Raw genomic sequence first — 11,537 nt, 5'->3', positions numbered from 1 at the left:
CAGAGGATGCAATGGGCTGAGCATCCTCTGAATTACACAGTTACTGTGGTGATCCTCTTACGCAATCTGCTCCTCACACCGGCCTACAATGCAAGGTAGGCGATCTCTGTGAGCACAAATCCATCCACAAAGGCAGGCGGCTCTCTGCCAGATTATCCCAGGGGCCAATCATACAGGCAGCTGCCATGTTGCCTTTGTGATAAGACAATGGTGCTTTTTGTTGTTAGTGTGCATTTGTGGATGGAGGACAAAGGGTAATAGAGATGATGGAGCTATGGATGAGATACAGCTGATCGTTTGTGCATGTGTGACTGCCTGGATATTACCCTAGCCTAAATCATGAAAGAGAGTTGTTCTTGGCAAAAAGACGGGGCAGAATATTTTCCAATTCAAAACCAACTGGAACAGTTGGTGTGCGTTACCTGAAGCGATGCTAGCTGGATGAGGGCAGTTTCCGCCCGTAGCAAACAGCTAGCGCTAGCTCCCACTGTCATGTAGTTACAGCTAGAGTCAGCAGAATGAGACCTGGCTCTCCGGCTCATCCTAATCAGCTTGCGTCAGTGGGAAAGAGCACTATCTGATTTGACATGCCTGACAATGCTGTGAAAATAGCTGCTGGTGATGAGAGGAGTAGGGCTGAAAGGGTTCAGTGTGCATCTCAAACGGCACCCTATTCCCTATATAGTACACTACTTTTAACCAGGGCCCTCTGGGCTCTGATCAAAACTAATATACTATGTAGGTATGGTGTGTCATTTGGTATTCTGACAGTGTTTAAAAGTAGTGCACTATGTAGGGAATATGGTGTCACTTGGGTCAGCCATATTAGTACAGCATCCCTGGAGCTTTGACCTTGTAGGCCCAGGTATTTGAACCAGCAACCTTTTGGTTACTAGCCCAACGCTCCAACTGCTCGATTACCACACCAGGCAGGTATCAAGCCTAGTTGGCAGCGACTGATGAAGTCGTATTAAAAAAAGCCTTGCGGCTCGTTGGCTTTATTGCATCACCCCAGCCCTTATAGAGTGGTCCTACCTCAGGGAACCTCTCCACTCCCTCCTTTGTCGTATCAGTTTCCCAGTCAAGCTACATCATATTTTGGATCCTGTCTCTGCAACTCTGATGTGATCTTCCCAGAATAAATGGGCTTGGTGGACTGCAGGAATGACCTTTGTGGTCTGTCTCAATGGGATTATTTGCAGTGCTTTGCAAGGGGAAAGGGTTGCTCTTTCCTTTGCCTGCCTTCCTTCCTTGCTGCTCGGCAGTCAGAAGAATAATGAAGTTATTTACGTGAGGCTCATTACAAATGGCCCGTGCCCTTGCCGAGATAGCCCCATCGTCTGAACTACGGGCGGAATGAGAAACCTTGGAAATATTGCCCCATTTTACAGTAAAAAAAAATACGTAGTTCAATCTCGTCAAGTACTGCTAGGGCTTTTGTCCAAATGAATAAGATCATTTGAAACAGCAAAATGACTGGAGTGTCATTGGGCCTGGAGCACCAAGGTGATATTTTGTAAAGACTGTAAAGTGCTGCAGTGGTATGAAGGATGAGTGCTTTCACTAGACAGAATGTGGGCAGGTCAGGAAGTAGACCAGAGTTTAAAGGGACACTTCACTCCGAAATAAAAGCTGGTCAGATGTTTTCAGAACTCAAAATGTGCCTAAAGTCAAGATGAATCCACATTCTACGCCATCGGTTGTTAAGTTCCAGCCAAAGATAAGCACCGGAAATCAGGGAATTATACACTGCTTGTCTTTTCCGTCCATTTCAAGGATATTCTTCGTAGTGGAACAGGTGACGTTTGCCAATATGTCATGGCAACAGCCAGCAGAAAATATCTACTTGTATTTGGAAAGAGATACATCTCTTCTGGGAAAATTGTGTTTGCCTGGCCTGTCTGTATCAGAGGTAACACTCAGTGGATGATTGTGTCCACTTGTTATGGAGATGACATCAGTCAGTCAGTCATAGTGGAGATGACATCAGTCAGTCAGTCAGTCATAGTGGAGATGACATCAGTCAGTCAGTCATAGTGGAGATGACATCAGTCAGTCATAGTGGACATGACATCAGTCAGTCAGTCATAGTGGAGATGACATCAGTCAGTCAGTAAGTCATAGTGGAGATGACATCAGTCAGTCAGTCAGTCAGTCATAGTGGAGATGACATCAGTCAGTCAGTCAGTCAGTCATAGTGGAGATGACATCAGTCAGTCAGTCATAGTGGACATGACATCAGTTATAGTGGAGATGACATCAGTCAGTCAGTAAGTCATAGTGGAGATGACATCAGTCAGTCAGTCATAGTGGACATGACATCAGTCAGTCAGTCAGTCATAGTGGAGATGACATCAGTCAGTCAGTCATAGTGGACATGACATCAGTCAGTCAGTCAGTCATAGTGGAGATGACATCAGTCAGTCAGTCATAGTGGACATGACATCAGTCAGTCAGTCATAGTGGAGATGACATCAGTCAGTCATAGTGGACATGATATCAGTCAGTCATAGTGGAGATGACATCAGTCAGTCAGTCATAGTGGAGATGACATCAGTCAGTCATAGTGGAGATGACATCAGTCAGTCAGTCATCGTGGAGATGACATCAGTCAGTCAGTCATAGTGGAGATGACATCAGTCAGTCAGTCATAGTGGAGATGACATCAGTCAGTCAGTCATAGTGGAGATGACATCAGTCAGTCATAGTGGAGATGACATCAGTCAGTCATAGTGGAGATGACATCAGTCAGTCAGTCATCGTGGAGATGACATCAGTCAGTCAGTCATAGTGGAGATGACATCAGTCAGTCAGTCATAGTGGAGATGACATCAGTCAGTCAGTCATAGTGGAGATGACATCAGTCAGTCATAGTGGAGATGACATCAGTCAGTCAGTCATAGTGGAGATGACATCAGTCAGTCAGTCATAGTGGAGATGACATCAGTCAGTCAGTCATAGTGGAGATGACATCAGTCAGTCAGTCATAGTGGAGATGACATCAGTCAGTCAGTAAGTTATAGTGGAGATGACATCAGTCAGTCATAGTGGAGATGACATCAGTCAGTCAGTCAGTCAGTCAGTCATAGTGGAGATGACATTAGTCAGTCAGTCATAGTGGAGATGACATCAGTCAGTCAGTCATAGTGGAGATGACATCAGTCAGTCAGTCTTAGTGGAGATGACATCAGTCAGTCAGTCATAGTGGAGATGACATGTCAGTCAGTCTGTTATAGTGGAGATGACATCAGTCAGTCAGTAAGTTATAGTGGAGATGACATCAGTCAGTCAGTCATAGTGGACATGACATCAGTCAGTCAGTCAGTCATAGTGGAGATGACATCAGTCAGTCAGTCATAGTGGACATGACATCAGTCAGTCAGTCAGTCATAGTGGACATGACATCAGTCAGTCAGTCATAGTGGAGATGACATCAGTCAGTCATAGTGGACATGATATCAGTCAGTCATAGTGGAGATGACATCAGTCAGTCAGTCATAGTGGAGATGACATCAGTCAGTCATAGTGGAGATGACATCAGTCAGTCAGTCATCGTGGAGATGACATCAGTCAGTCAGTCATAGTGGAGATGACATCAGTCAGTCAGTCATAGTGGAGATGACATCAGTCAGTCAGTCATAGTGGAGATGACATCAGTCAGTCATAGTGGAGATGACATCAGTCAGTCAGTCATCGTGGAGATGACATCAGTCAGTCAGTCATCGTGGAGATGACATCAGTCAGTCAGTCATAGTGGAGATGACATCAGTCAGTCAGTCATAGTGGAGATGACATCAGTCAGTCAGTCATAGTGGAGATGACATCAGTCAGTCATAGTGGAGATGACATCAGTCAGTCAGTCATAGTGGAGATGACATCAGTCAGTCAGTCATAGTGGAGATGACATCAGTCAGTCAGTCATAGTGGAGATGACATCAGTCAGTCAGACATAGTGGAGATGACATCAGTCAGTCAGTAAGTTATAGTGGAGATGACATCAGTCAGTCATAGTGGAGATGACATCAGTCAGTCAGTCAGTCAGTCATAGTGGAGATGACATTAGTCAGTCAGTCATAGTGGAGATGACATCAGTCAGTCAGTCATAGTGGAGATGACATCAGTCAGTCAGTCTTAGTGGAGATGACATCAGTCAGTCAGTCATAGTGGAGATGACATGTCAGTCAGTCTGTTATAGTGGAGATGACATCAGTCAGTCAGTAAGTTATAGTGGAGATGACATCAGTCAGTCAGTCAGTCAGTCATAGTGGAGATGACATCAGTCAGTCAGTCTGTTATAGTGGAGATGACATCAGTCAGTCAGTAAGTTATAGTGGAGATGACATCAGTCAGTCTGTTATAGTGGAGATGACATCAGTCAGTCATAGTGGAGATGACATCAGTCAGTCAGTCATCGTGGAGATGACATCAGTCAGTCAGTCATAGTGGAGATGACATCAGTCAGTCAGTCATAGTGGAGATGACATCAGTCAGTCAGTCATAGTGGAGATGACATCAGTCAGTCATAGTGGAGATGACATCAGTCAGTCAGTCATAGTGGAGATGACATCAGTCAGTCAGTCATCGTGGAGATGACATCAGTCAGTCAGTCATAGTGGAGATGACATCAGTCAGTCAGTCATAGTGGAGATGACATCAGTCAGTCAGTCATAGTGGAGATGACATCAGTCAGTCATAGTGGAGATGACATCAGTCAGTCAGTCATAGTGGAGATGACATCAGTCAGTCAGTCATAGTGGAGATGACATCAGTCAGTCAGTCATAGTGGAGATGACATCAGTCAGTCAGTCATAGTGGAGATGACATCAGTCAGTCAGTAAGTTATAGTGGAGATGACATCAGTCAGTCATAGTGGAGATGACATCAGTCAGTCAGTCAGTCAGTCAGTCATAGTGGAGATGACATTAGTCAGTCAGTCATAGTGGAGATGACATCAGTCAGTCAGTCATAGTGGAGATGACATCAGTCAGTCAGTCTTAGTGGAGATGACATCAGTCAGTCAGTCATAGTGGAGATGACATGTCAGTCAGTCTGTTATAGTGGAGATGACATCAGTCAGTCAGTAAGTTATAGTGGAGATGACATCAGTCAGTCAGTCAGTCAGTCATAGTGGAGATGACATCAGTCAGTCAGTCATAGTGGACATGACATCAGTTATAGTGGAGATGACATCAGTCAGTCAGTAAGTCATAGTGGAGATGACATCAGTCAGTCAGTCATAGTGGACATGACATCAGTCAGTCAGTCAGTCATAGTGGAGATGACATCAGTCAGTCAGTCATAGTGGACATGACATCAGTCAGTCAGTCAGTCATAGTGGACATGACATCAGTCAGTCAGTCATAGTGGAGATGACATCAGTCAGTCATAGTGGACATGATATCAGTCAGTCATAGTGGAGATGACATCAGTCAGTCAGTCATAGTGGAGATGACATCAGTCAGTCATAGTGGAGATGACATCAGTCAGTCAGTCATCGTGGAGATGACATCAGTCAGTCAGTCATAGTGGAGATGACATCAGTCAGTCAGTCATAGTGGAGATGACATCAGTCAGTCAGTCATAGTGGAGATGACATCAGTCAGTCATAGTGGAGATGACATCAGTCAGTCAGTCATCGTGGAGATGACATCAGTCAGTCAGTCATCGTGGAGATGACATCAGTCAGTCAGTCATAGTGGAGATGACATCAGTCAGTCAGTCATAGTGGAGATGACATCAGTCAGTCAGTCATAGTGGAGATGACATCAGTCAGTCATAGTGGAGATGACATCAGTCAGTCAGTCATAGTGGAGATGACATCAGTCAGTCAGTCATAGTGGAGATGACATCAGTCAGTCAGTCATAGTGGAGATGACATCAGTCAGTCAGACATAGTGGAGATGACATCAGTCAGTCAGTAAGTTATAGTGGAGATGACATCAGTCAGTCATAGTGGAGATGACATCAGTCAGTCAGTCAGTCAGTCATAGTGGAGATGACATTAGTCAGTCAGTCATAGTGGAGATGACATCAGTCAGTCAGTCATAGTGGAGATGACATCAGTCAGTCAGTCTTAGTGGAGATGACATCAGTCAGTCAGTCATAGTGGAGATGACATGTCAGTCAGTCTGTTATAGTGGAGATGACATCAGTCAGTCAGTAAGTTATAGTGGAGATGACATCAGTCAGTCAGTCAGTCAGTCATAGTGGAGATGACATCAGTCAGTCAGTCTGTTATAGTGGAGATGACATCAGTCAGTCAGTAAGTTATAGTGGAGATGACATCAGTCAGTCTGTTATAGTGGAGATGACATCAGTCAGTCATAGTGGAGATGACATCAGTCAGTCAGTCATCGTGGAGATGACATCAGTCAGTCAGTCATAGTGGAGATGACATCAGTCAGTCAGTCATAGTGGAGATGACATCAGTCAGTCAGTCATAGTGGAGATGACATCAGTCAGTCATAGTGGAGATGACATCAGTCAGTCAGTCATAGTGGAGATGACATCAGTCAGTCAGTCATAGTGGAGATGACATCAGTCAGTCAGTAAGTTATAGTGGAGATGACATCAGTCAGTCATAGTGGAGATGACATCAGTCAGTCAGTCAGTCAGTCATAGTGGAGATGACATCAGTCAGTCAGTAAGTTATAGTGGAGATGACATCAGTCAGTCATAGTGGAGATGACATCAGTCAGTCAGTCAGTCAGTCATAGTGGAGATGACATCAGTCAGTCAGTCATAGTGGAGATGACATGTCAGTCAGTCTGTTATAGTGGAGATGACATCAGTCAGTCAATAAGTTATAGTGGAGATTACATCAGTCAGTCAGTCAGTCAGTCATAGTGGAGATGACATGTCAGTCAGTCTGTTATAGTGGAGATGACATCAGTCAGTCAGTAAGTTATAGTGGAGATGACATCAGTCAGTCTGTTATAGTGGAGATGACATCAGTCAGTCAGTCTGTTATAGTGGAGATGACATCAGTCAGTCAGTAAGTTATAGTGGAGATGACATCAGTAAGTCAGTCAGTCATAGTGGAGATGACATCAGTCAGTCAGTCATAGTGGAGATGACATCAGTCAGTCAGTCATAGTGGAGATGACATCAGTCAGTCAGTGATAGTGGAGATGACATCAGTCAGTCAGTCTTAGTGGACATGACATCAGTCAGTCAGTCTTAGTGGAGATGACATCAGTCAGTCAGTCTTAGTGGAGATGACATCAGTCAGTCAGTCTTAGTGGAGATGACATCAGTCAGTCAGTCTTAGTGGAGATGACATCAGTCAGTCAGTCTTAGTGGACATGACATCAGTCAGTCAGTCTTAGTGGAGATGACATCAGTCAGTCAGACAGTCATAGTGGAGAAGACATCAGTCAGTCAGTAAGTTATAGGGGAGATGACATCAGTCAGTCAGTAAGTCATAGTGGAGATGACATCAGTCAGTCAGTCAGTAAGTCATAGTGGAGATGACATCAGTTAGTCACTCATAGTGGAGATTACATCAGTCAGTCACTCATAGTGGAGTTGACTTCAGTCAGTAAGTCATAGTGGAGATGACATCAGTCAGTCAGTAAGTCATAGTGGAGATGACATCAGTCAGTCAGTCAGTAAGTCATAGTGGAGATGACATCAGTTAGTCACTCATAGTGGAGATTACATCAGTCAGTCACTCATAGTGGAGTTGACTTCAGTCAGTAAGTCATAGTGGAGATGACATCAGTCAGTCAGTAAGTCATAGTGGAGATGACATCAGTCAGTCAGTCATAGTGGAGATGACATCAGTCAGTCAGCCTTAGTGGAGATGACATCAGTCAGTCAGTCATAGTGGAGATGACATCAGTCAGTCAGTCAGTCAGTCACTCATAGTGGAGATGACATCAGTCAGTCAGTAAGTTATAGTGGAGATGACATCAGTCAGTCAGTCAGTCATAGTGGAGATGACATCAGTCAGTCAGTCAGTCATAGTGGAGATGACATCAGTCAGTCAGTAAGTTATAGTGTAGATGACATCAGTCAGTCAGTCAGTCATAGTGGAGATGACATCAGTTAGTCAGTAAGTTATAGTGGAGATGACATCAGTCAGTCAGTCAGTCAGTCATAGTGGAGATGACATCAGTCAGTCAGTCAGTCATATTGGAGATGACATCAGTCAGTCAGTAAGTTATAGTGGAGATGACATCAGTCAGTCAGTCAGTCAGTCATAGTGGAGATGACATCAGTCAGTCAGTCAGTCATAGTGGAGATGACATCAGTCAGTCAGTCATAGTGGAGATGACATCAGTCAGTCAGCCTTAGTGGAGATGACATCAGTCAGTCAGACAGTCATAGTGGAGATGACATCAGTCAGTCAGTCAGTCATAGTGGAGATGACATCAGTCAGTCAGTAAGTTATAGTGGAGATGACATCAGTCAGTCATAGTGGAGATGACATCAGTTATAGTGGAGATGACATCAGTCAGTCAGTAAGTTATAGGGGAGATGACATCAGTCAGTCAGTAAGTCATAGTGGAGATGACATCAGTCAGTCAGTCAGTAAGTCATAGTGGAGATGACATCAGTTAGTCACTCATAGTGGAGATTACATCAGTCAGTCACTCATAGTGGAGTTGACTTCAGTCAGTAAGTCATAGTGGAGATGACATCAGTCAGTCAGTAAGTCATAGTGGAGATGACATCAGTCAGTCAGTCAGTAAGTCATAGTGGAGATGACATCAGTTAGTCACTCATAGTGGAGATTACATCAGTCAGTCACTCATAGTGGAGTTGACTTCAGTCAGTAAGTCATAGTGGAGATGACATCAGTCAGTCAGTAAGTCATAGTGGAGATGACATCAGTCAGTCAGTCATAGTGGAGATGACATCAGTCAGTCAGCCTTAGTGGAGATGACATCAGTCAGTCAGTCATAGTGGAGATGACATCAGTCAGTCAGTCAGTCAGTCACTCATAGTGGAGATGACATCAGTCAGTCAGTAAGTTATAGTGGAGATGACATCAGTCAGTCAGTCAGTCATAGTGGAGATGACATCAGTCAGTCAGTCAGTCATAGTGGAGATGACATCAGTCAGTCAGTAAGTTATAGTGTAGATGACATCAGTCAGTCATAGTGGAGATGACATCAGTTAGTCAGTAAGTTATAGTGGAGATGACATCAGTCAGTCAGTCAGTCAGTCATAGTGGAGATGACATCAGTCAGTCAGTCAGTCATATTGGAGATGACATCAGTCAGTCAGTAAGTTATAGTGGAGATGACATCAGTCAGTCAGTCAGTCAGTCATAGTGGAGATGACATCAGTCAGTCAGTCAGTCATAGTGGAGATGACATCAGTCAGTCAGTCATAGTGGAGATGACATCAGTCAGTCAGCCTTAGTGGAGATGACATCAGTCAGTCAGACAGTCATAGTGGAGATGACATCAGTCAGTCAGTCAGTCATAGTGGAGATGACATCAGTCAGTCAGTCAGTCATAGTGGAGATGACATCAGTCAGTCAGTAAGTTATAGTGGAGATGACATCAGTCAGTCAGTCATAGTGGAGATGACATCAGTTATAGTGGAGATGACATCAGTCAGTCAGTAAGTTACAGTGGAGATGACATCAGTCAGTCAGTCATAGTGGAGATGACATCAGTCAGTCAGTAAGTTACAGTGGAGATGACATCAGTCAGTCAGTCATAGTGGAGATGACATCAGTTATAGTGGAGATGACATCAGTCAGTCAGTTATAGTGGAGATGACGTCAGTCAGTCATAGTGGAGATGACTGTTGGCTCCAGAATGCATATGTTATTAGGCTCTCTGCAGCTTCTCTCTCCCTGATGTTTACTCTTCCCACCCGACCAGGCATACAAACACACCTGCAGTGCTGCCACAGAACCAACGCTCCACCTCCAGGATGAATATTTTATTTTTCCTGCAGCTAACTGAGGTTTTTGCGAGGAGTAAATGTTGAGCTTCCCCAGGGACTCTCCTTTGAGAGTGGCAGATTCACCAGTAACACGCAGAAAGCTGAGCGAGCATACGTGTCCATCTCTAGAGGACAGGAGAGGTGGGAAGAGGAGAGGATGAGGGAGGAGAGGAGGCCTGGGTGACAGTGGGAGCTGCAGGAGGAAGTCTGACACCTTGCATTAATGCCCTGCTGGCATTGTAACCAATGTTTAGCTAATTGTTCAGGAGCTGGTGGAGGAGAGAGGGAGGGGAGTCCGAGGGACGCTAATCCGCTAGTCTCCGGTTCTGTATTAATAGCACAATGCAACGCAGAAGCCAGGACTGACCTTTTTTTACTGATGGTTTCCCATGTGCTAATGTTCCCCCAACTTTCCCCACCTGAACGGATGCCACAAATAGCACAGTACAGCATCGTTGTGTACCATGTATAGTATTGGATATCCCAGCTCAGCCTAGCAACTGATTGGATATCTCAGATCAGCCTAGCAACTGATTGGATATACCAGCTCAGCCTAGCAACAGATTGGATATACCAGCTCAGCCTAGCAACAGATTGGATATACCAGCTCAGCCTAGCAACAGATTGGATATCTCAGATCAGCTTAGCAACTGATTGGATATACCAGCTCAGCCTAGCAACTGATTGGATATCCCAGCTCAGCCTAGCAACTGATTGGATATCCCAGCTCAGCCTAGCAACTGATTGGATATCCCAGCTCAGCCTAGCAACTGATTGGATATCCCAGCTCAGGCTAACAACTGATTGGATATCCCAGCTCAGGCTAGCAACTGATTGGATATCCCAGCTCAGCCTAGCAACTGCACATCTGAACCCATTCAATTGCCCCCCCCCCCACCCCACCCCACTTACATAATGCCTGCTAACAACTTTAGAATACAAACAAGTTATGTAGCATGACAATGCAGAGATGCAGACATTGCTCATTTGAATTGTGAATAGCGGGGCATGAATCACCCCAATGCTGATGGACACAGCGGGAGAAACTGTCGCTAGGTTGAACACACCAATTGTTATGTGTCACACGGTCCATTGTTAAAGCCCTCGACACTTGTCTTCGTTGGAGAAGAACATGACACATGGCTTGCCATTTATTCCCAGCAACAGGCAACCACACTAGACTGATTGTTTACTCTGACAACCTGCTCGTCCCTATTAAAAACCTTTCCTCCAATGAGATTAGTGCTTTTTTTGCTTTTGCATCGTAAGTTGTTTGGCCACAGCAGTCCACGTACACGCACGCACATACGCACACTGCTCTCTCTCTCTCTCTCTCTCTGTGTTTCTCTGCTGCAGGTCTGTGGCACTGCGATGGCTCCCACAGAAGGAGCAGGAGGGAGCAGGCAGGCAGGCAATGTGTGTATAGCTTTGAAATGACCAGGGAGAGGCCAGGGAGTGTAGAACAGTGGATAAAACCCTGTAAGCAGGCCCTGGCAAGGCTCCCCGATTGCCTGCCTTCCGTGTGGGCCGCGGCCTGGGGGACTAATCCTTTGGCATGGGCGCGGGGCGTGTCACACATGTTGTGTGTGTGTATGTGTGTGGCTGGGGACCCAAGCTGCAGCCTACAGGAT

The sequence above is a fragment of the Oncorhynchus nerka genome, linkage group LG13 (genome assembly GCF_034236695.1).
Source record: "Oncorhynchus nerka isolate Pitt River linkage group LG13, Oner_Uvic_2.0, whole genome shotgun sequence".
Classification (NCBI taxonomy): Eukaryota; Metazoa; Chordata; class Actinopteri; order Salmoniformes; family Salmonidae; genus Oncorhynchus; species Oncorhynchus nerka.
Note: the sequence above shows the minus strand (reverse complement) of the source record.